This window comes from Odocoileus virginianus, chromosome 27, assembly GCF_023699985.2.
Source record: "Odocoileus virginianus isolate 20LAN1187 ecotype Illinois chromosome 27, Ovbor_1.2, whole genome shotgun sequence".
NCBI lineage: Eukaryota > Metazoa > Chordata > Mammalia > Artiodactyla > Cervidae > Odocoileus > Odocoileus virginianus.
Window position 1 is genome coordinate 31,098,729 of NC_069700.1, and position 23,299 is coordinate 31,122,027.

The 23,299-nt window shown below is 41.3% G+C and overlaps 1 protein-coding gene and 1 long non-coding RNA gene across 5 annotated transcripts in view; one reads left to right on the forward strand and one right to left on the reverse strand.

Moving 5' to 3' along the window:
* Positions 1-35: 35 nt before the first annotated feature.
* LOC139031444 (uncharacterized) lies at positions 36-20,114 on the reverse strand. Of its 2 annotated transcripts, none has more exons than XR_011483934.1 (3): positions 19,931-20,114; positions 12,912-13,107; positions 36-4,973 (listed from the first exon to the last, which is right to left on the reverse strand). It is a non-coding gene; the product is annotated as an uncharacterized lncRNA (long non-coding RNA). The 2 variants fall into 2 exon arrangements; XR_011483933.1 differs by having other exon boundaries at positions 36-10,654.
* A 3-nt stretch (positions 20,115-20,117) lies between these two features.
* The window catches only part of BTBD9 (BTB domain containing 9), a 405,610-nt gene continuing 402,428 nt past the window's right edge, over positions 20,118-23,299 (forward strand). Inside the window, exon 1 of one of the 3 annotated variants that reach the window (XM_070456511.1) lies at positions 20,118-20,219. The gene's annotated coding sequence lies outside the window, so the exon portion shown is untranslated. Of the gene's footprint in view, positions 20,286-23,299 lie in introns of all 3 variants that reach the window. The other 2 variants (XM_070456510.1, XM_070456509.1) reach the window with 2 other exon arrangements.

Sequence of the window (23,299 nt, forward strand, 5' to 3'; positions counted from 1 at the left end):
TAAAAACCCTGAACAAAAATGAAGCTTCACATATATTTCAAATAGTATAAAGTTTATTTTACAAAAGAGAAGTGACTCTTGGGAGAAATTTAGAATCATGCTGACACAGATGCAGGTAGAAATACTAATTTCTTCTTTACAGAGTACTCTGAAAGTTCAAGGACTAGCCTCTTTGAGGATGGGGAGGAGGATGAGAATATTATATAGTGGTTATGCAGACACAAACTAGACTGTCACATACTTTATCTCACTTAATCCTCCACAGTGTCCTGTGAGATAGAAAGCAGGTTAACATGCAAAATTAATGAATCCAAGGCAATATAAATAGGCTCAAGTACTCAAGATGTCATTATCATCATCACTTTTAGTATCTAGCTGTACCTCAAAAATTAGTACCTCACATCATCTCCTTCATTAGTCTTCTTTGCAAAAACCTTGAGTGAGTTTGAGCATTGCCCTCTCAGCTTTGGAGCCTTGCATACCATGGTGAGGAAGAAGCAGTGGCGGAAGTCAGGAGCACATGGCTGCTCTGGGAATGCCCGGCTGTCCCCGAGCAAGGGATGCTTCTGTTACTTGTGAAGAGCCCCTTCCCCAAGGTCTTCTGCATTCCAGTAATCATGTAGGATAAATTACGTTCAGTGATAACATAACTTAGTTATCAGAAATCAGCTCAGTCATCTTCTTTGCCATGACTGATACTTGATGGGTTTTTAAAACCAAACTGATGTTGAAAATTTCTTATGGCATAGATAAAAAGAACATCCAGTTTGTGGCTTAACTCCATGTAGATTTTATGTGTGTGCGGACACTAGTGGAAGACCTTTGGATAGGCCATGCAAACTGTGCTTATGCTGTTAGAAGCATTTTATATTTCTTTTTTGGATGGAATGGGTTTATGTGAGCAATTTGAACAAGTGACAATAATCACAGACTGAAATAAAATTTTAGATAAGACTATGCTTACTTTGTAAACTTCTATCCTGTACATTCTTTCTTAAAAAAAAAAAAAAAAGCTAACCTACAAACTGCCCTTGAGGAGTACTATAGGGATTTGAAGGGCTTGCAGACTCATCGAGAACTGGGAACAGTTTGTAATTCTCTACATCCAGCAAAGCACATAGTTTCTATCAATAATGAAGAGTGTGGAAGATGAGAAGAGGAAAGGAGATAAGGGTGAAGGATTTTGATAGAAAAAGTGCAGAGAAGAAGAAAGGTGAAATGTCAAAAGTGAGTTGTGGTTAGGCAATGCTAGTACATTTTGGGTTAATGGGTTATTAGATTCATAAATAAGATTCCCCTAATGGGAGGGTTATTAGATTCATAAATTTAATCATTTAAACCTTATTCCCACAGAAAGAAGTCTTCTCTGCCTGCTCAGTAAAACTTGCCGAAAAGATAGCCCTCGATTATTCTTGAAGTTCATCCTTAGATATGTTGACAAAATATGTGTTGTATCACCAGGCTTTGCTAGGGATTAGGACAACTTCTAAATTAATTTACCTGAGCAGTGGTGACATGAAAGGATGAATTAGAGCACAAGAAATTTTCTTGCTTTCCATGACTGGACAGCAAGGCTGTATAGCTCACTGTCAGTGTAAAATAAATCAGTCTCTCAGGAAGCCTACACAGCTAAGCCTGGGACTCAGTTATAACACAGATGGTCTGAATAGGAGCTGATGGCTGAGAGAAAATCACTTAGAGCTTCCCCATGTAGCATTCTCACCAAGATTGTGTACAGTGTATGTAACTGTTCCTCAGCAACACAACTGCTTGTGAAGAGGTCTGTATCAGTAAACATGCATACTGCTGACAATAAGAAAAGACCCAACTCTGTTGGATATAACAAACTTCAGAGGTTCTGGAATGGGTTGAGAGAGGGTTCAGAAATAACAGGTATCGTGGTTTTCTCCTATCTATCTTTCCCAAACTGTCATTCTCAGCAATGTGGGGAGTTGGGGGTGCAAATAATACTTGATCAAAAGACCCCTACTATGATTCCAGGTGTCACTGTATAAACAATGTTCAGTGAAAGAAAATAACCTTTTCTTCTTGGTGTCTGTAATGAGTGTAAAACCTTTCTCAAAGCTCATCTACAGAATTCTCTTCATGTCTCAAAACTGGGATCAGGTCACTCGCCTGGCTCTGATGATCGGCAGAGGGAATGAGGCCATTCTGACTTTGATTGGTCATATTTATCTGAGTTACCTGCATTAGGGTGGACGCTGCATCAAAACTGAGATTTCCAGAATGCAGGAGCAAATGAGGGCTTCTGGAGAGGCAAACAGAAACTGCAACAGGGTGAGATTAAATATTCAGAACTTGGTGCAAGGGTACTCATAGAAATCATAAGGCATTTTCTACCCTCAAAGAACTTGTTCTGAGATTACTTAGCAGATCCTCATCATAGCATTAACATAACATAACATCATTAACATAACATAACATAACATATCATCATGGGAACATTTATAACATCTCACACCCCTATCCTGAAACAAAATTCACATGTAACATAAACCTATATACACAATTTCAGAAAGGATTAAGCCAATGCCTTTATTGTAATAAAAAAATAAATCAATTTGTAATAAAATGTGCATTTCAGTATGTAAACGCCCAGATACGACCACACTAAGAAACAATGGCATAGTCGAGTGCTTGCTCTTATGTACACAAGTGTGTGCGTGCTCAGTTGCTCAGTCGTGTCATCCTCTGCAGCTCCATGGACTGAAGCCCACCAGCTCCTCTATCCATGAAATTTTCCAGGCAACAGTACTGGAGTGCGTTACCATTTCCTACTCCAGGGGATCTTCCCAACCCAGGGATGGAACCCGTGTCTCTTGCATCTCCTGCATTGGCAGGTGGATTCTTTACCACTACTATATAGAAGAAGTAAAATTGTTTAATTGCGCACTGTTAATTCTATTGGTACTTTAAAATAGAGACTGAATTCATGAGTCCTGAAGAGCTCTGTTACAACTTTTAAATGCATATTGGTAACAGGTATGTTTTATTGGTCACTCAAAGAAATTGAGTGATGTTAACTGTTGGAAACATCATTTTCTAAAATGCTGATCAATTCTTGTGGAAGTTTTGAAGAAAAGAATAATATTCTTTCTGTTTATGAGATAGTTTTGTCTCTAGTGAATATTAAGATTAGGTATAAGAGTAAGTAGAAATTCTAGGCTCAGATGATGAAAGCAGATGTTATAATTTTTTAGTTGATGTGTGTAAGTTTAAGGTGTGCAGTATGTTGATTTGATATTTATGTTTGCAATATTGCCACCACAGGCTTAGCTGACACTTATATTGTGACATAATTACCTCTTCTTTTTTGTGATGGGAATAATTAAGATCTAGCCTCTTTGCCTAGAAATAAACTATAAGAAAAAAAAAACAGCAAGAAAACACAAACACTGAGGCTGAACAATGTGCTACTCGATAACCAGTGAGTCACTAAAGAAATCAAAGAGGAAGACATTTGGAGACAAATGAAAATGGAAACAACGATCCAACAGCAAAAGCAGTTCTAAGAGGGAAGTTAATGGTAATACAAGCCAGCCTACCTCAGAAAATTACAAATCTCTGTCTTAACCTTACACCTAAAGGAACCAGAAAAAAGAACAGACAAAACCATCCTTGGCTAGCACTTCTGCTAGTATAGATGGCAAACTTGGTGGAGTGACCCATCCTGTCATCTCTGAGAGGTCCAAGCACCTGGATTAAATGTCCTTTTCAGACCAGCCAGGGTTGCTGCACTTGTTCATTTACCCTTAAACCCGGGCATGCGAATACCAACAGGCACCTAAGGGGGTCTCAGGGATGCTAAGGAGCACTACTAGCTGCTTCCATTGTGTAGCAGCAGCCCTCCTTTGTAATGATAAGGGTCAGTTACTAACACCAGGATACTGATTATTCATCTTGTCCAAAGTAACAGGGCAGCAGCGACAACTTAAAATTAATGGGATTAATCCCAAAGCAATCTACAGATTTAATTAAAAACCCATCAAAATTTTAATGACTTTTTTTCAGAAATAGAAAAATGCAAACTAAAATTCACATGGAAATCTCAAGGGAACTGAAATAGCCAAAACAATCTTGAAAAAGAATAAAATTGAAGGATTCACACATTCTGATTTCAAAACTTACCATAAAGCTTCAGTAATCAAAACAGCATGGTACTGGCATAAAGACAGACATACAGACCAATGGGTTTGTTTCTGGGCATTGAGCCTCACACACATGTTCAGATGATTTTTGATGAGGATACCAAGACCCTTCAATGGGGAAAGGAAAATGTTTTCAACAAATAGTGCTGGTAAAATTGGATATCCACACACAAAAAAGAGGGACGTGTAGTGTATGTGGATCTTTATCTTACACTGTCTATAAAAATTAACTCAAAATGTATCAAAGGTCTAAATGTAAAAGCTAAAAGTATAAAACTTTTCGAAGAAAACATGAGAAAAAGCTGCCTGACCTCGGATTTAGCAATAATTTCTTAGCTATGACACCAAGAAACATAGGCAACAAAAGAAAAAAAGTCAACAAATTGCACTTCACTAAAATTTAAAACATTAAAATTTAAATTATAAAGGATGCTATCAACAGAGTGTAAAGGCAACCCACAGAATGGGAAAACACACTTGCAAATCATATATTTGATATAATATTCAGCATATATAAAGAACCACATGCAACAACAACAAAAACAACCCAGTTTTAAAATGAGCAGAGGACTGCAAGTCAAAACGGCAATGAGATACCATCCATACCCATTAAGATGGCTGTTGTTTACTGGGTAAGTTGTCTGACTCTTTCGATCCCATGGACTGTAGCCTGCCAGGCCCCTCTGTCCATGGAATTTCACAGGCAAGAATTCCAGAGTGAGTTGCCGTTTCTCTCTCCAAGGGATCTTCCCGACCCAGGGATCGAACCTGAGTCTCCTGCATTGGCAGGTGGATTCTTTACCGCTGAACCACCAGGGAAGCATGTAAAAATAAAAACAAAAACCGAAAATAACAAATGTTTTAGGGAAAGCCTGAATATTTACATTTTGGATTAATTTATTACAAGTAACTTCATTTGTACATGCAATTTATCCTAATAGGTCACTAGTTATCATATAATATTTATATCCCATGAATGTTAACATTATGGATTAATATGAAGGTGAAAGTTGCTCAGTCGTGTCTGATGCTTTGCGACCCCATGGACTATACAATCCATGGAATTCTCCAGGCCAGAATACTGGCATGGGTAGCCTTTCCCTTCTCCAGTGGATCTTCCCAACCCAGGGATCAAACCCAGGTCTCCCGTATTATAGGCGGATTCTTTACCAACTGAGCTATCAGGGAAGCCCTAATATAATATATCCTATAAGAATTTAGAAGCTTTTCTTCCCACTAAATCAGAATCTGCAAAGAGCAAGACAAGGAATGAACACTTAGTTTTCAGGCTCTGCAGGTGATTTTTATGTGTCATTGAGTAAATAAAAATCAGTTTTAAAGATATTTGGGAGTTCCCTGGTGGCCTCCTGGTTAGGATTCTGGCCTTCACTGCCATGGCCCAGGTATTGCTGGCGGGAATGTAAAACAGTGCAGCTGCATGGAAAACGGTATGGCAGTTCTTCCGAAAATTAAATAATCACCATTTCTTCAGCAATTCTACTTTTGCATATATACCCAAAAGAACTGAAAACAGAGACTCAAACTGATACTTGTACACCAAGGGTTGTTAGCAGCGTTATTCACGTAGCCAAAACATGGATGAGTTTGAGCAGACTCTAGGAGACACTGAAGGACAGGGAAGCCTGGCATGCTTCAGTCCATGGGGTCACAGAGTTGCACACAGCCGAGCAACAATAACAAAAGGTGGAAACAACCCAAATGTCCACTGAATGATGAATAAGCAAAATGTGATATATGCATACAATGGAATGTTATTCAGCCTTAAAAAAGAATGAAATTCTGAAACATGCTACAACATGGATGAACCTTGAAGACATCGGACTGAGATAAGTCAGACAAAGATAAATACAGTATGATTCCATTTATATGAGATACCTAGAATAGTTAAATTCACAGAGACTGAAAGAATGGTGGTTTCCAAGAACTGGAGGGCAGAGGAAATGGGGATTGTTTAATAGATTAATTGTTTCATCTATTATTTAAAATAATTGTTTAATAGATGGAGAGTTTGGGAAGAAGGAAAAGTTTTGGAGATGGATCATGGTAATGGTTTTACGACAATGGAAACACACTTAAAGCCATTGAACTGTATACTTTAAAATGGTTAAAAGGATAGACTTTGTTTTTGTATATTTTACCACAATAAAAGAAATTAATGTGTACTCTGGTAAAAGTGTCCCACTTTTTAGAAGAAGGGCCTCTAGACAAGGGGAACCTGGAGTTTTCCAAGTGAATAACTGGGAGCAATGATGGTAAGAGGGGCTGCTCGTATTTCCCACCTTGGTTCCTGAACCCATATGATACCTATTGGGAGTAGAGCGCCAGTAATGGTAATTGACTTAGGGTATATCATGTGTCCTGGCAGTTGGCATCTCATCATTACAGAGTGTCATCTCCAAGCTGGTACCTCAGCTGCACCTTCAGAAGACCATTTCTTCACTGTCTCAGAGTAGCATCTTCTGATGGTGCAGCAGGTGACAGGTCCAGGGGATCCCATGGTCATGTGCCTACTGCCACAGTAGCTGTGGTCTAAAATGGGCCCCTTGGGCTGCCATCACCAAGAGAAGGACACACTCCTGAGAACCATTGACCTTCCAGCAGGGATCTTAGAAAGGGGCAATTGGAGCAGAGAGAGTGCCATCCCAGTTGTCCCACAGCCTGGAGCAGAGTGATCTGCTCATGCAGCTGATCTGCATAAGCTAGAAATAAATCCTTATTGTATGCCACTGAGACTTTCTGCATGTGAGTTACACAGAATTTTGTGGCAATAGCTGATTGACACACTTCTATCTATCCTCCCCAAATTTCTTAGTTTATCCTGTTCTTTGTTCTAACGTCTTAACTGGAATGATTGGTTTGCTTATTGAAACTATTTTTAAATCTCAAAAGTGCATTTTAAAATGTTATTTTTTCCCTCAGAATTGTTTTGGTGGCATGCCCCACAGTTTTTGCTATGTAGGCTCTCATTGTTATTATTTTGCTATCTTTTTATGTTAATTTTGTGTCCAGTGGATGTGAACTGTATTGTTCCTTTTTGAAATTTACTATAATTTTCTTTGTGAACAAGCATGTGCTTGATTTTGTGAGTATTCCTTGGACAAGAACAGTATCTTCTGTTATGGGATATTAAGTTCTGTTTAAAACTGCTGAGGTCAAACTCCCTGAGTTTCAACTAAAAATCCTCCACAGCAGCTGTTTTCTGCTCTTCTTCTTCCCCTTCTTCTCCCTCTTCTCCCCACTCCTACTCCCCCTTTCTGAATTCCATTATAGGAAAATTAATATTGCTGCCTCTGCTTTCTATTTGCATTTAACTGAAATTTTTGCTTTTCTGTTTTTTTTTCAAATTTTTCAATTTTATTATTTTTAGCAAGTCAAACAAAGTAGATAGAAAAATGTCTCCTTCCCCAGCCACAGCCATTTGAAAGAAACTTGTATTAAAAAAATTGGTGACATTTATCCTTCAACTGTAGTCTCTAAGTTCATAAATCTGTATAAATATGTTGTGGTAGGCCAATAATGGCCCTCAACATGTCCAGATACTAATCTCTGGAGCCTGTGAGTGTCACCTTATATGGGAAAAGGGTCACAGTACCTGTGATTAAGTTAGGAATCTTGACATGAGGTTGTCTTGGATTATCTGGATGTGCCCTAAATGCAACCGCTATGTGTCCTAAGAAGGAGACCGACAGAGATTTGCTTGCTACAGAGGTGAAAAAGATGGTGTGAAAATGACTGTGGAGATTGGTGTGATGGGACTGTGAGCCAAGGAATGCTGTCTGCCACCAGAAGTGCAAAATATAAGGAACATTTTCCTCTAACTATTCAAGTGAGTGTGGCTCTATCCACATGTTGATTTCAACTCAGCGACACTGACTTTGGACTTCTGGCCTCTAGAAGTCTAAAAGAATAGAATAAACATGTACTGTTTTAAGCCACCATCTTTCTGCTGCTGTAATTTTTACAGCAACAATAGAAAGCTAATATGTAAGTTTAAAATTTCCCCCTTTTTAATATTTTTGATAAATATGACATCATACTCTTATGGTGCTCTAGAACTAACTTTCTGTCCCTCTTAATAATATATCAATTATATAAAAATAATGTATCAATTATATCTTCAAAGGTCAATATCTATAGATGCCATTCTTTTTAATAACCAAGGAATAGTCCATAGTAGGATCAGTGGTAAAGAATCTGCCTGCCCATGCAGGAGACGTAGGTTCAATCCCTGGACTGGGGAGAACCCCTGGAGAAGGAAGTGGCAATCCTCTTCAGTATTTTTGCTTGGGAAATCCCATGGACAAAGGAGCCTGGTGGGCTACAGTCTGTGAGGTCACAAAGAGTTGGATATGACTTAGTGATCAGACAACAACAACAGTCCATAGTATAGATGTTTTATAATTCATTTAAACATTCTAGACTTTCTAGTTTCCAGTTTTCCATTGTAAATAGTTCTGCAGGAAATGTATGTATGTGTTTTGTATGCTGGAATTTTTTTTGAGAGGAGAGGACAATAGACTCCTATGAGGATCTATAGATAAGTATTAAATTTTAATAGAAGTCAACAGTTTACTTTCCAGGAAGGTTGTAAAACTTCCCAACTGATTTGAATTTTCCTTTTTTATAAATGATGATGACTGTTTTTTTCATATTTTTTTGGCAATTTGTATTTCCTATTTTATGCAATGCCTGTTTAGTTCCTTTGATCCTTTTTCCTTTGGATTATTTTCCTTAACTCTTCTGTCATGAGTTTTAGAAATATTTCTCGTCTTTTGATTGAACTGTGATTTTTACACCCCTTTCATGATATTGGGAGAGAAATCTCCCCATTCTTGCCACTCACATCTAAAGAAGTCTGAGAACATAAAATACTCTCCTCTCTATGCCTTAATCAAGAAATCATCTGTAAGTTCCTCTAATATTTTAGAACAGATATTTCTCCCTTATCTCCCATTCTAAATTTATCATTGTCTGCCTGATGGATCTCAATGGCTTCATCTGCATAGACACTGAAAGAATAAACATACTATCAGTTAGTATGGGTGGGGTTACACTGCAGAAATAAATGATTCCCCAAATCTCAGTGGCTTACAAGATTTATTTCTCCCTCACACTGCATACCCACTGACCATCTCAGCCTCAGCTAATGATGGAGCTGCACAACAGGCAACTCCTGGTGTCAGTGGAATAAATGGCTTCTCCAAGAGCTGCCTTTATTGAGAGGTACACAAGGGGCTTTTCAGGCAGCTACCAGACTGAACATTCTTCTCCCCGGATTCAGAAAGAGGCAGGTTTCCTCCAAGGCCACTGGCTTCCTAGTCTTTCTCTGGCATAGTAACATCATACACAGATGTGTCCCTGTGTCTCTGTCATAATGCCCTATATCAGCCTCTAAAGAAAGAACCTTAAGCCTCGGATATGCTCTGTTTCAGGAAGAAGAGAAGGATGTTTAATCCTCTCTGCAGGATCAAACGTCCAATAATTAAGGATGTTTGTCCAGAAAACACTAACTCAGCATTCTGTTCTTTGTCATTTTACTTTGGCTTCTTTCTCCAAACCAAGTAAATTCTTCCTGAAAGTTCATCCTAGTCCTCTATGTCTTTGCCATTCACCACCCTGCTATGTGCTTCTGGAGGCCTCGTGTCTCTTGTAGTTTGATCACCGTGTTTCCTTTACCATCACGTGGGTAATCATTAGTGCTGCTCACTAGTGTCTGGTTCTCCTCTCTGGTCACGTAGTAGGATGCATGTCCAGACTTCCTTAAGGTTTGGTTCTGTGACTAATTCTGGCATGAATTATCAGTAGAAGTGGTCACTGTCACTTTGAGGGTAAAGAATTTAATTGCTAATATAAGCCTTATATTTCAGGGTTACTTTTTGCTGTTGCATACGATAGCCTATCTTGACTGAAACGATCACATACCTTTTTAGGTATTTAAAATATACATGACAAATTAGAGGCATTTGAAATAATATGTCTTAAGACACATAATGGGTAGGAAATGTTCCATAACTCAAGGTACAAATGTAGTCCCAACACTCTTGTCGCTCTAACTCAAATTTAAATTGTTTCAAGCACCCAGATGCCAATTAGGTAGGAAGTTCAGAATCACTCTGTTGAGCTATTCCCACTTACCCTACATTGGTTTTTCTCAATGTAGTTTATACACCCTCTGTATCAAATCACCTGGGTTATTTGTTAAAAATAGACTCCCACATTACCCGTTAAATCAGAATCTGGCAGGACTCAATGTGCCCCCAAGTCATTCTTTTTATGTTTGTTGGTTGCACTGGGTCTTGGTTGCTGCATGCAGGCTTTCTCTCGTTGCAGCAGGAGGGGGCTACACCCTCATTGCGGCGCATGGGCTTCTTGTGGCCTCTCTTCTTGCCGAGCGTGGGCTCGCACGGGCTTCAGTAGTTGTGGTGTGTGGGCTCAGCAGTGGCGGCGTACTGGGCTTAGTTTCCCTGTGGTATACAGGATGTTAGTTCCTGCAGCAGGGATCGAGCCAGTGTTCCCTGCGTTGGCAGGCAAATTCTTATCCACTGGACTGCCAGGGAAGTCCCTCCACGTCATTCTCATGCATACTTCACACATGATCTTTCTCAGGCTGATGCGGGGAGCCAGCCTGACTGCTCAGGCTCCTTCTTGGCCCTGAGAGAGATCAAGAGGTCCCTCTCTGTCCCGCCACCCCTGACTTATTAAAGTGCAGGTTGACCTTTCTCACCTCCCTCAAGGAAATTGCTGTAGCGACCTTTTACCCATTTTCCTGAGGAGATTGTCAGGCTCCTGTGTATGGTTTATGTCTAGGTAATCTTTAGATAATCTTTAATTGATTGTAATCATGATAATCTTTTAACTGATTGTAATCATACTAAGACGCCACTCCCTTGCTCTGATAGTCTTAAAGAGTTGAGATAAAATTCCTGAGCAAGACTAATGCCTGCGATTCTGCACGTATACATGTCCTTGATCTAAATTTAGCGAGTCCTGTTGGCATATATAAGCATGTTACTCCTCAATAAAGTTGTCGGTTTCAGTCGAGAGCTGACTCCGTCCCTCTCAACTCCATCTTTCCGAGTCTTTATTTCTTAGGTATTACGGCGATTGCGCCCGTGACTGGTTCGTTTGCCGGCAGGCTCCGGCAGGCTGAAATCAGCTTGCTCTACCTCGTGGTTCCCACACAACTTCTAGAGCAGCATTATCCATTAGAACCTTCTTCATGGATAGAAATGTACTTTACACGTGCTGTCCGATATAGTAACCACTAGCCTCACTCAGCTCCTGAGGTGTGACTAGTATAACTGAGGAACCCATTTTTTAACGTAACTCAAATGGCCACACGCAGCTAGAAGCTACCATGTTAGACTGCACAGCTCCGGACCGTCAGCCCTCAAGAGCAGGAACTGTACCTTCAGTCTCTGCATCTTCCTTGTGCCTGACACAGAAGCACCCAGTAAATAAAAACTGAAATAAGGCTACGCTACTCCCATTTATTTTTTGATGTTCCTGGTGTATTAAGAAAAGAAATGCCAAAACAGGATTACAAAAGTGTTTTCTGGACATTCTAAATCTTTACTTACAAAGCAGCTTTATTGTCCTTTCTCAAGATAAAGGTGTCTGAGAACAGTACCTAATAGTCATGGGGGTACTCAATAACCTTTCTACCTTTGATTTAGCAAATATAAAAGATGTATTAAGACAATGATGAATCTTGCTTAGGATCTTTCCATGTATCTTCAGTTGAAGTGTATATGTACAAATATGTACACCAGTGTATACAAATCAGATCACTAATACACTAGACAGAAAAGGGTATAAAACAAAGAATATGCTTTAGATATAGGACAGCTAGTTCTTTATATCATGGCCTACTAGAACACTGTACTGAGAAAGGCTATGAGAAAAGTGTTTAGAGATTTGGGGACTTGAAGTATCTCATTTATGACTGCCAGCCATTACTTGATCTATCTGTTAATACCTCCCTCAGAAGAACAAGAGCAGAGTTAAAAGTGACATTCTTTAGATTTACAATAATATTAAAACTTCTTTGAAAATAATTTATTGTTCTGATTGTTTAGTTAGTGTAAAACCCTGGACACCTTATAAACAAAATATCCTTATCAGCATGGAAGGGTTCATAGTTTTTATTTATTTATTTTTTATTGGAGGGTAATTGCTTTACAGTGGTCTACTGGTTTCTGCGATACAACAACATGAATCAGCCATAAGTATACATATATCCCTTCCCTCTAGAGTCTTGCTCCCACCCCACCCCCTATCCCACCCCTTTAGGTTATCACAGAGACCAGGCTGAGCTCCCTTTGTTATAAGCAACTTCCCCCTAGTTATCTATTTCACACATGGTAGTATACATATGTCAACGCTAGTCTCCCAATTAGTCCCACCTTCTCCTTCCCCTGCTGTGTCCACAGGTCCGTTCTCTATGTCTGCATCTCTATTCCTGCCCTGAAAACATGTTTATAAGTACCATTTTTCTAGATGCCATATATATGCATAAATATATGATATTTGTTTTTCTATTTCTGACTTTACTCTGTATAACAGGCTCTAGATTCTTCCTAATTCAAAAAGACACATGTACCCCAGTGTTCACTGCAGCACTGTTTACAACAGCCAGGACATGGAAGCAACCTAGATGTCCATTGACAGATGAATGAAGAAAGAAGGTGTGGGGCATACATACAGCGGAATATTACTCACCATAAAAAGGAACAAATTTGGGTCCATAAGTTTTAACTCTTCACTGAAGTAAGGATTCAGTTCAGTTCAGTCGCTCAGTCGTGTCCGACTCTTCGCAACCCCATGGACTGCAGTACGCCAGAGTTCCCTGTCCATCACCAACTCCCAGAGCTTACTCAAACTCATGTCCATTGAATTGGTGATGCCATCCAACCATCTAAAAGGTAGTCATTATTAAGCATAAATATCACTCATTTCCCTAGCTTTTCCATGATCAACCTGAGTTGCCCAGTGCAATGATACACACAATCCAGAAAATTACAGATAAATCTGAGTAAGAGAAAACCCAAATTTAAATAGAAGATCAGGACCAGGGAATAAATTAGAACGGAGATACGTAGGCCACAGTTCCTATGCAAGCATTAAAGCTGAGCTAAGAATGGACTTGGAGCTTCATGACAGCGAAAGTGAAGAGAAACACATCTAGTTACATTACCTACTTGCCTGTGAGGAAAACACATCACTTACTCAAGGGTAACCAGCATTTCCTGACACTTGGCCCTGAAAGAAAATTCTCCTGTGGGTTTCCCATGAGGAACAGAAATGACCGAGCGCACAATAGCTCTGCAGCTAATGCAACAGCGCGCTTTGGAGAACTGTTTCTTTGAGAATTCCTTAATGGATGTAGAAGCCACAGTATTCAAAAGATAAGTCAGTAAAACACTCCTGGTATGGTGGTGAGAAATATTTCTGTGTGTATGAGCTCAGGACAACATGGTCAGGGATGCAGTTTTCTGACGGACCAGTTAATATCCAGGCTTGACTAAAAGCAAATACATATTGTTCAGTAATCTGATCAGCAGATGGTGTGGGTGACAGCCTTTTGTGAACAGTGAGTCATCCCCTTGAGATTCTCACCTAAATAGGAACATTCCTCTCTTCATGGGGGTGGACAGAGGGAGCACCTGAAGGCGGTCTAGGATTTTCTTTAAAACACACACACAAAAAACAAACCCAGTTCTTCAAAATAAGAAGAATGAAGTATTCAAGTTTGTGAAGTTCTAACAGGGCAGAGGGTCTGCAAACTCACAGACAAGTCATTTGTGTTTTTAACCCATGCTCACATTAGTTACTAATATTAAGAGATGAATAAATTAAAAATCTGGCAACCCAAGATGTTCACACACCACTCAGTAACAATCTGCTGGCTGGGGGTAGAGCATTTGCCCACTCTTTAGGCATCTGAACTGTTGGAGGATGAAGATTTGGATTGAAAAACTTTCAAAGAAGAAATTATCAGCTGCTCACTCTGGCTATAGAAAAATCTGAATAATACTCCCATGAAATGTATGGCTTTTAGCAAAGTATCAGTAACTGGTCGGTACCTGGAAGAATTCCTTGTAAAACACACCTCTAAGTAAAGAAATGAATCTGGAATTGAGTTACTGGATCTAAGTCAGTTAAATTGCAAGACATGTACCAAAATACCTATTTTAGTTTTAGAACAAGTGATCTTCATCCATTTCTGATAAATGCTAAACCACAAGATCAACTGTACGTTAAGGTTAATTATTATAATAAAATATCAGCATTAAGGAAGATGACTGACTTTCTTATCTCTAAAGCAAGGCAGAATATGTTCAAATAATCCAAAAGTGGTTTCAAGTTATTTAGATATGTTAAAAATAAGCAGGGTCACAACTTGCCTGTTTTATGCTACTTGAAATACTTTCTGATTTGTCTAAACACCAATTCTATTGATCTGAACTTTCAAGGTCACAGAAGTCCCAGTTTTATAGGGACTAGGATTCTACATTGACTTCATGGAAGTTAATCTGAAACTACTTCTTGTCCACAGATTCAAATTCTGAGAAATCATGCAAAGATGCAACCTTTCTTTTAAAAGCAAGGTTTACTTTTTCTAATTATAAAATAAATGTATAATATCAATAATCTAGAAAATGCAGAAGAATTTAGATTTCCCCCAGCTTTTAATTTTGAAAAATTTCAAACCAACAGAATGTAGATATGCAAACCAAGAGTCCTTCCAGTTACTAATGCTGAGCCACAAATTTCTCAGAGCTTCTTGGCAGTCAGAGTGAAATGAGGAAACAGTCAGTTATGTAACACATTGCCTATAAGCAGAAAACATCATCAGTTACTCAAGGGTAGTCAACCATTTCATGGCATTTGGCTGAGAATGAAAAATTCTCTTATGGTCTTTTAATGAGGGATACACAGCACTATCACACACAATAACCCTATAATTACTGCACTAGAGAGTTCTTTTTTTTTTTTTTTTTTTAGTTCTACCACTTTTTTGCTACCACCCATCTCCCTCTACCCTCATGCACACATGCTCAGTCATGTAATCCCATGGACTTCAGCCCGCCAGGCTCCTCTGTCCATGGACATTTCCAGGCAAGAATACTGGAGTGGGTTGCCATTTCCTTCTCCTAGAGAGTTCTTTAAAGTATGTCTACAACCTCTCAATGTTAGCAGAGGATGCATGATATTGAGGCAGGCAGGAATCTGGGGGTTAAGAGCATGGACTCTAGAACCCAACTATCTAGGTTTGAATCCGTCTCCATCACCATTGTGTTACCTTGAGTAAATGACTTAATCTTTCTATGCCTTAGTTTCCTGAATTATAAAGCACTGTGATTAATAGTATCACCTGCCTCAAAGGGTTATGATGAAGCTTAAGTGAGTTAATGCCCAGAACTACCTAAAACTGTACATGGCCCGTAGGAAGCATCATCAGCATTACAGTAAATGTTAAAGAACTGCATACTATGTAATCATGTGCTTCCGTGGTGGCTCAGTGGTGAAGAATCTGCCTGCCAATGCAGGAAACATGGATTTGATCCCGGGGTCGGGACGATCCCCCTGGAACAGGAAATGGCAACCCATTCCAGTATTCTTGCCTGGGAAATACCATGGACAGAGGAGCCTGGTGGGCTAGAGTCCATGTGGTCACAAAGAGTCAGACGCAACCTAGCAACCAAACACCACCACCATGATGTAATAGTACAGAGAAAGGACACTTAGACTAAACAATGGCCGGAGGGAAGGTTTCCTAAAGAGAGGATGCCTGGTCTATTACATAACTGCTATTAGCAAGACCTTGGCCCAGTTACTTAAACTTTGTATCCTTACCTGCCAAAATAGAGATATAATATCAGTTTTGATACAATAAGCTGAAGTTTATGAAATTTAATGAGATAGTATATGAAGATTAGATGAGCAAATGGGAACAGAGTGTGGCATGTATAACAGATAAATATTTTCACTTAAATCTGGTGTAAAAGTAAACAAATTACTCTTGTATTCAATTTTTATACATGTCCGTTTCTCCAATTAAATGGTATACTTAAGTTCAGAAGTAGTTGTATGTAAATATTCATTCCAGTCACAACAAAGCTATCTAGAAGTAATGTTAAATGATTAGTGGTGGATTAGCACAACTTTTTTTTTTTTTAAATCACCGTGGAAATGCCTTATGGTTCTGGTTATGTCATTTCTGAAGCACACTGTGTCTACCTGAGAGTAGGTAAATGTAACACCTTGATTTCCATTTGGCAAAAATGATTGCTCCCTCATTTGTATTACTTTATATATTCCTCATGTCACTTCATACAGAATTCTAATATAGTATGTAGTATACTGTGTTAGTGGAGAAGGCAATGGCACCCCACTCCAGTACTCTTGCCTGGAAAATCCCATGGACGGAGGAGCCTGGTGGGCTGCAGTCCATGGGGTCGCTAAGAGTCAGACACGACTGAGTGACTTCACTTTCACGTTTCACTTTCATGCATTGGAGAAGGAAATGGCAACCCACTCCAGTGTTCTTGCCTGGAGAATCCCAGGGATGGGGGAGCCTGGTGAGTTCCCGTCTATGGGGTCACACAGAATCGGACACGACTGAAGCAACTTTGCAGCAGCAGCAGCAGATTGTGTTAGAGTCACAGTTCATTCAATTTATACCTTGATTTGTTTAAGAAAGAAATATGGCAATTAGTTACTTATTTTTATGTTTATCTTCCTTCCAAAGCTGTGAGATTCTTCAGTAACTGTATCATATCCATATCCATAGTTTCTGGCCATAAGCTGAAACACAACATACTGATTCTGTGTGGTGAAATGAGGATTTGAAGTGTGGTGTTATAAGCAAATGAGTCTAATGTAAAGTTAAGAGGACTGTCTGGGAATCTATGTGAAGATCACAGACATCTCCTTTGGTAGATGGGAAGCCAAAGTGTGGAATGGTTAAGTGATTTGCCAAAGGTTACTTAGCTAGTTAGTGGCCAGAACCAAGACTGGCATCTCAAACACCCATCAACTAGCCCAGGTGGCAACCCACTATACTGACCTGCCTTTCAGACCCCAACAATTTAGTGAATATCTCTGCTACCTCACTCAGCTGCAGTTGTTGCTCACCAGTCACTCTTGTGTTGCTAATCCAGTCAGCACTTTTCAGCCCTTAATATGCCTACCCTATTTGTGGTCTCTGACTCTGCCGAGACCATCCTGCAATCCTTTCCTGGGCTTCAGAGGCACTATCCTCACCTAGTTCTTCTCTCTCTCTGGCCATTGTTCCTCAGACTTTGTGCGCTTCCGTTCATCTGCCACAGCCTTAGTGCTTCCCAGGATTTATTCTTCATCCTCCTTATCATCTCTTCTGGGTTTTGACTGATCTCATCCACACCCCAGACTTAAATTACCAAATTATAAATTAATGTCCTCTAAATCTATTTTAACTCAGCTTGTTTCCTCACTCACAAATCTGTGTAATTCGACTGTTGAGTGGATGTTTATTTCCCTCTGGATGTGAAGGTTCCCTCCATTAAGTCATAGTCACATTGCAGTCATCTCTGATAGAACCTAATCAATTGCATTCTTTAATCTAAATGAAAGAGAATACAGCAGGGGACCAACTATCATCCTTATTACAGAATGTATTCATTTCCTATTGCTGTTGTATCAAGTTACTACAGACTTGGTGGCTTAAAACAACACAAATTTATTATCTTAACAGTTCTGGAGATCAGAAATCTAAAAATCAAGGCACTGGGAGGGCTGTGTTATCTCTGAGGGCTCTGGGGAAGAACCTTTCCTTGCCTCTTCCAGCCTGCAGAGGCCGCCTGCACTCCTTGGCTCCATCTTCAAAGCCAGCAGTGCAGATTCTTACCATCTTTCTCTCTGACCTCCGCTTCCATCATCATCTCTCACTCTCTGACTCTGACCCTCCTGCCTCCAGCCCAGCCAGATAATCCAAGATAATCTCCCCATCACAAGATTCTTAATTTAACCCACCTGCAGGACTTCCCTGGGTGGCCCAGTGGTTAAGACTTCACGCTCCCAGTGCTGGGGGAGCAGGTTTAATCCCTGGTCGGGGAACTAAATCCTTCGTGCTGTGTGGTACAGCCAAAACAAACAAACAAACAAACAAAAACCCAAACCAAAAAAGCAAAACAAACAAAAACCAACTTAAAAAAAAAAAAAAGCAAGCAAACAAAACCCTTCAAAGTCCCTTTGGCACTAAGGTAACATTCACAGGTTCTGGAGATAAGGGCATGAAAATCTTTCAGGACCTGTAATTCTGTATACAACTGAAAAAACTGGTACTGAATATTATCTGTGGACAGAGAGCTTCCTAACGCTAAACTCTGGAATTACATAGGCTTATTAACTCTGCAGCTCTGGACCAAGCACCCTCAACCCCACCCCCAGGCTCCACTTCTGATGAATCAGAGAGGAACACAAAGATAGTTCCCTAATGGAAGCTTTCTTTTAAGAGGCAGGGGAGAAAAAATGGATGGGCTACACATATCCAGTTTCTCCTTTTAAATACACCAACCAGGAAGTCACTGCCCTAGCGAGAAGTGAGCTAGGGCAGGTGCAGTGACATCTGTTAATAAAAGATGTAATATGTGTATGAGTGTAGAATGTTTCCCCAACAAACATGCCCATTTTTTAATACACCATTGTGCATGGGTGCATGCTAAGTCACTTCAGTCATGTCTGACTCTTTGCGACCCAATGGAATATAGCCTACTAGGGTCCTGGAGAATCCCACAAAATACATCACCATATCCCACAAATCCGATCATCCTACTGGCAGTGTCATCAGCATTATATGATTTCCTGGATTACAAACTGGTGGATGACCCAGACTCATTTTTCTTCGCATCTTGTTAAATGTTTCCACCACCTACCCCAGACATTCTAGAAACTTCGCCTACTCATTTATCCTCAGTCAGCACCTTAACAGTGTTCACACCTGTCCTTTCCTTTACATTCCCTCTGCCGAAGCTTTGGTTAAGGCTCTGATCACTTCTTATCTGGGGTACAGCAATGGCCTCATAACTGATCTCTCTGCCTCAAGCTTTGCTTTTCCTGTCTACTTTCACGTCCATACCTTTACTCAGGAAGCTTCCTTTGGCTGGAATTATATCCTTTCTAGTCACTCTCTCCAAAGCCCCACAGCCCGGACTTCTAAGCCCAAGGGTCAAGCAGAACTGACCGTCCAACATTCCTGATCAGACTTGATACTAGGTTTCCCTGACTCCACAGTCTATGCTCTTAGCTGCTCTTGCTTGACTGCCTTCCTTATAATAGATACTTTAAAGTCTAGTGAGCTTTATACTTTAAAAAGCACTTTTGCATACATAATTTTGTTTTAGCCGCACAATTCTACAACGTAGGTAGGATAGGTATTGATATCCTCACTTATAAAAAGAAGAAACAAAAGTCGGAGGAATTCAAGGCCGGGTCCATGGCACGCTGCTGCGGAGCTAACGAGTGTCACTAGGCATTCTTTCACATTAGCCGTGCACTCAGCTCCAAAGGTCCCAGTTCCAGGGAAAGCCTTCCTGCACTTCGCAGAAATAGCCAACGGGATCCGCTCCAGTCGGGACAGGAGTCTAGAGACCCTGCAGTCTCCCCGACAGGCACCCGGGCGTTCACGACGGGGACCTCCCGGTTTGCAGTGACGCGATCGGTGACGCTATACAGTGACGTGTAGTGACGTAACTCACCGGGAGCCAGGTGCCGGCCGGGCAGCCACACCCTGTAGCCCCTTGATCCGGAGGGCAGCGGGTCGGGAGGGAGCGGGAAATTCGCAAAATCCGCGGGACGCGACCTCCCGGCCCTGAACCCGTGTAACCGGCCGGCCCGCCGCCGATCGGTTGCTACGTGACGCAAGCGCGCAGAGGCGCGTGCGCGGCCACGGCGGTGTGCGTGAGAGCGGAGGCGCGCCGCGGCGGCGGCGGCGGCGGCGGCGAGGACGGCGGCGACGGCAGCGGCCGAGGGGGCGGTGGCTACGAGGTGGGTGCGGAGCGGGCGGAAGAGGCGTCTGTGCGGGCTGTGAGGTCGCAGAGGAACATCGTGGGGGTGAGTAGCCGCGGCCTTGTGGGGGAGGTGGGGCCCGGCCGCACCTGCTGCGCGGGCCCGGGGCGCGGGGACGCGCGCCCCTCCGCCGCCTACTCAGGGGGGCGGGGAAGGAGTGCCGACGGGGGCTGACGAGGGTCAGTTCCTCGGCTCGGGCGCTCCGGGAACCGGTCGCCTGGGGCCGGCGGAGACTTTAGTTCTGGAAGCGTCTGGGGCGTCTGGGGGACCTCCGGGCGGCTTTGCTAGGCTCCCGAGCCGAGGACTCTGAAGCCCGAGAAGTCCGGCTCCCTGAGCAGCCTCGCATCCTGCCTGAGACGAGGCTGCGCGAGACTGAAGGCGAGGCGGAACCGGGAACGCAGTGGTTGGGGTTCGGATAAGTTGGGCCCTGCTGGGGGCCCTCAACGCCTCTGCCCAGGTCGGGCTCCGAGGAGGAGCCGGTTGTTATGGAGAGAGTTGTGAATCAGTGCCCGCGCGCCGCGTCAGACACACCCACGACCGGGGGCAGGAGATCTGTCACTGTGGAGAGGGGGCGGGCAACTTGTTGCCTGGTGTTTCCAACTTCAGGAGTTGTGTGCACGTGTTTGATGCACGCTGAAAACTTTGTCGGCGCTTAGCATTTTATCACGCTGTTGCTACAGATCTTGAGGCCAAGGAGTGGATAGACATCCTTAGTTCTTCCTCCAAATACTCAAATCAACTGTTTTATTTCCCTAAACCATGTTGTGCCTCTGTCATTATTAGGGCCAAGTAAGTGTGGAGGCGCTGCCTTTTATCTTCTTTAAAAGAAATACAGGCTTGGTATTTACTAGGCAGAAAACACAGATTCTGTTCCGCGTGTGGACTGGAAAATGTTGATGGTCGGATAAGCCTGATTGGGTGCAGCTTATCGTCAGCCCAGTGCTTTCTTAGTGCCTTGGACTCTCTCGCCTAGTGACCATGCTCAGGAGAAAGTATTGGAGATAGGAAAGAAGTCAGTTTTTTCTGATCGTTGATGAAGGCAGTGCCTAGAAACGGTGGAAAGGTAGGCTGTACTGAAATTTAATCATGATTTGTGTAAGAAAATTGAAGACAATAACTTGTAACTTCTCATTCAGTTCGAAAAGTCTGTGATTCAGTTTCAAAACTGAGGATCTGTGATGTTTGTTACTTGAGGTTCTTATATCTTGGAGCCAGTGATAACCTTGCTCTGTAGCACTTCGAGTACTGAGACTTCAATATTTCTTGTGCTCTGGACAATAGTAGCTTTTAGGACAGGAATCACATTTGTTTCCTTCAGGGCCATGTCTCCAGCACCTGCAGAAGTGCTTGCCACAGAGTAGACACAGTAGATATTTATTATATGTGACACTGTGGATAAGTCGTGTATCAGTGCTTAGCAAGCATTTAGCTCAGTCCTTCAAGTAGTTGATACATATGCTGCCTGTGCCCAGTATTATGCTATATATGGGAGGAGGATTGTGGGATTACAAATGACTTTGAAAGACCTGGCTTTTTTCCCTTAAGAGTGAACACAGTATAGCTGGGAAAATAAAGCATATTATATAAAATAATTATGAAACCAGCTGAGGCAGTCTGTAAACAGGTGCTCTGTGAGGTGCTGTGCTTTAAGTACAGTGCAAACTTAGAAAAGATTGATCTCATCTTTGGAAGAAGTGGAAACTTCCTTTTAGAGATAAGTCATATGTTTGAGAAAATAGTGTGAATTTGGTAACGGGAGAATATATTGCAGCGACTTACATGTCCCATGAGAGGGGATAGTTGGAGAGAGAAGGTTTAGCAGGTTCGGGAGGGGAAGTGTTAAGACTCAGGGAGGCTTATCAGCATCGCACTGATAAAACAGCGTGCTTCCTGGGAGGGATGGGAGTTAACGTTACTCAGGGTAGAGTCTTAGACAAGAGTAAGTGTTATTCTTACTTAAAGTGAAAGGATATTACAGTTGAACCAAAAGCAGGTATACCTCTGATTTCAGTACTAATTTGAATAAATGCCTCACTGCTGTGCGCTTATCTTATATATTTAGTCAGCAGTGCATGCCCTCATTTCTAAAATCTACCTGATGTGCTGGGGCCGTTCTATTGGAAATGTACTGAAATGATGTACTCAAAGCAATTATCCAGCTACTCTCAGTGACACAGTTTTCCTTGGGATTATCTCTTACAGCAGTCTGTGAGGTTTGTAGTTCTGCTGATCCTGTAAAATATACAAATCATGTTAGCTGGGAAAGGAGTCTATTTGAAGGATACTCAAAAATATTGACAAAAAGATTTTGAGAAAATTACAGATGGTGCTGCTAAATATTGAACCTTCATTTTTTATCTTTTGTTGTAATGTGAGCTTTCTTTTGAGTGTTGCATAAACCTGAACTTGAATTGCTAACCTGTGTAATGTTGCAGCACCAAATGTTGCATTATTTAACAACTCAGCAAATATTTATCGGGTGTTGGCTATGGCTGGGCACTGTGTTGGGTGCAGGGACAGCGAAGAAAACACAGTATACCTGAGATATCAAGTGTTCATCAGAGGAGACAGACACTAACCATGACATGTTATGGTAACAGCTCACTATTTTTGGAATAAATAAAATGCTGAAGAAATAGATTATTTTGGCTTGGGAAATAAATTGATAGAGTCAGGGAAAACTTTAAAGATCATGGAATTTAGCCTTGACGGTTAATTAGTATTTTGTCACATGGAAAAGGAAAAACAATCATTCCAGGCAGAGGGGAGAGCATAAGCAAAATTGGCAAAGATTAAAATTAAGTGGGAAAACTGAGTTCTTTTTTGTAGGCTTCTTGTATGGCAGAAGTGATGAGACAGCAAAGATATGGTTGGAGCCAAATTATGAGGAAGTCTTTTATTCTAAAAAGCCTAGACCTGCCAGAACTAATCCTGTGTTGGTGATGAGAATGGTGGAAGGCAGAATAATCAGATCAGAAAGTTGAGTGGCAGTTCATATGCAGAGTTGCTTTAGAGTGCAGAAGCAGGGAAACCAATTAGGATGTAGGTGAGAGGTGCCC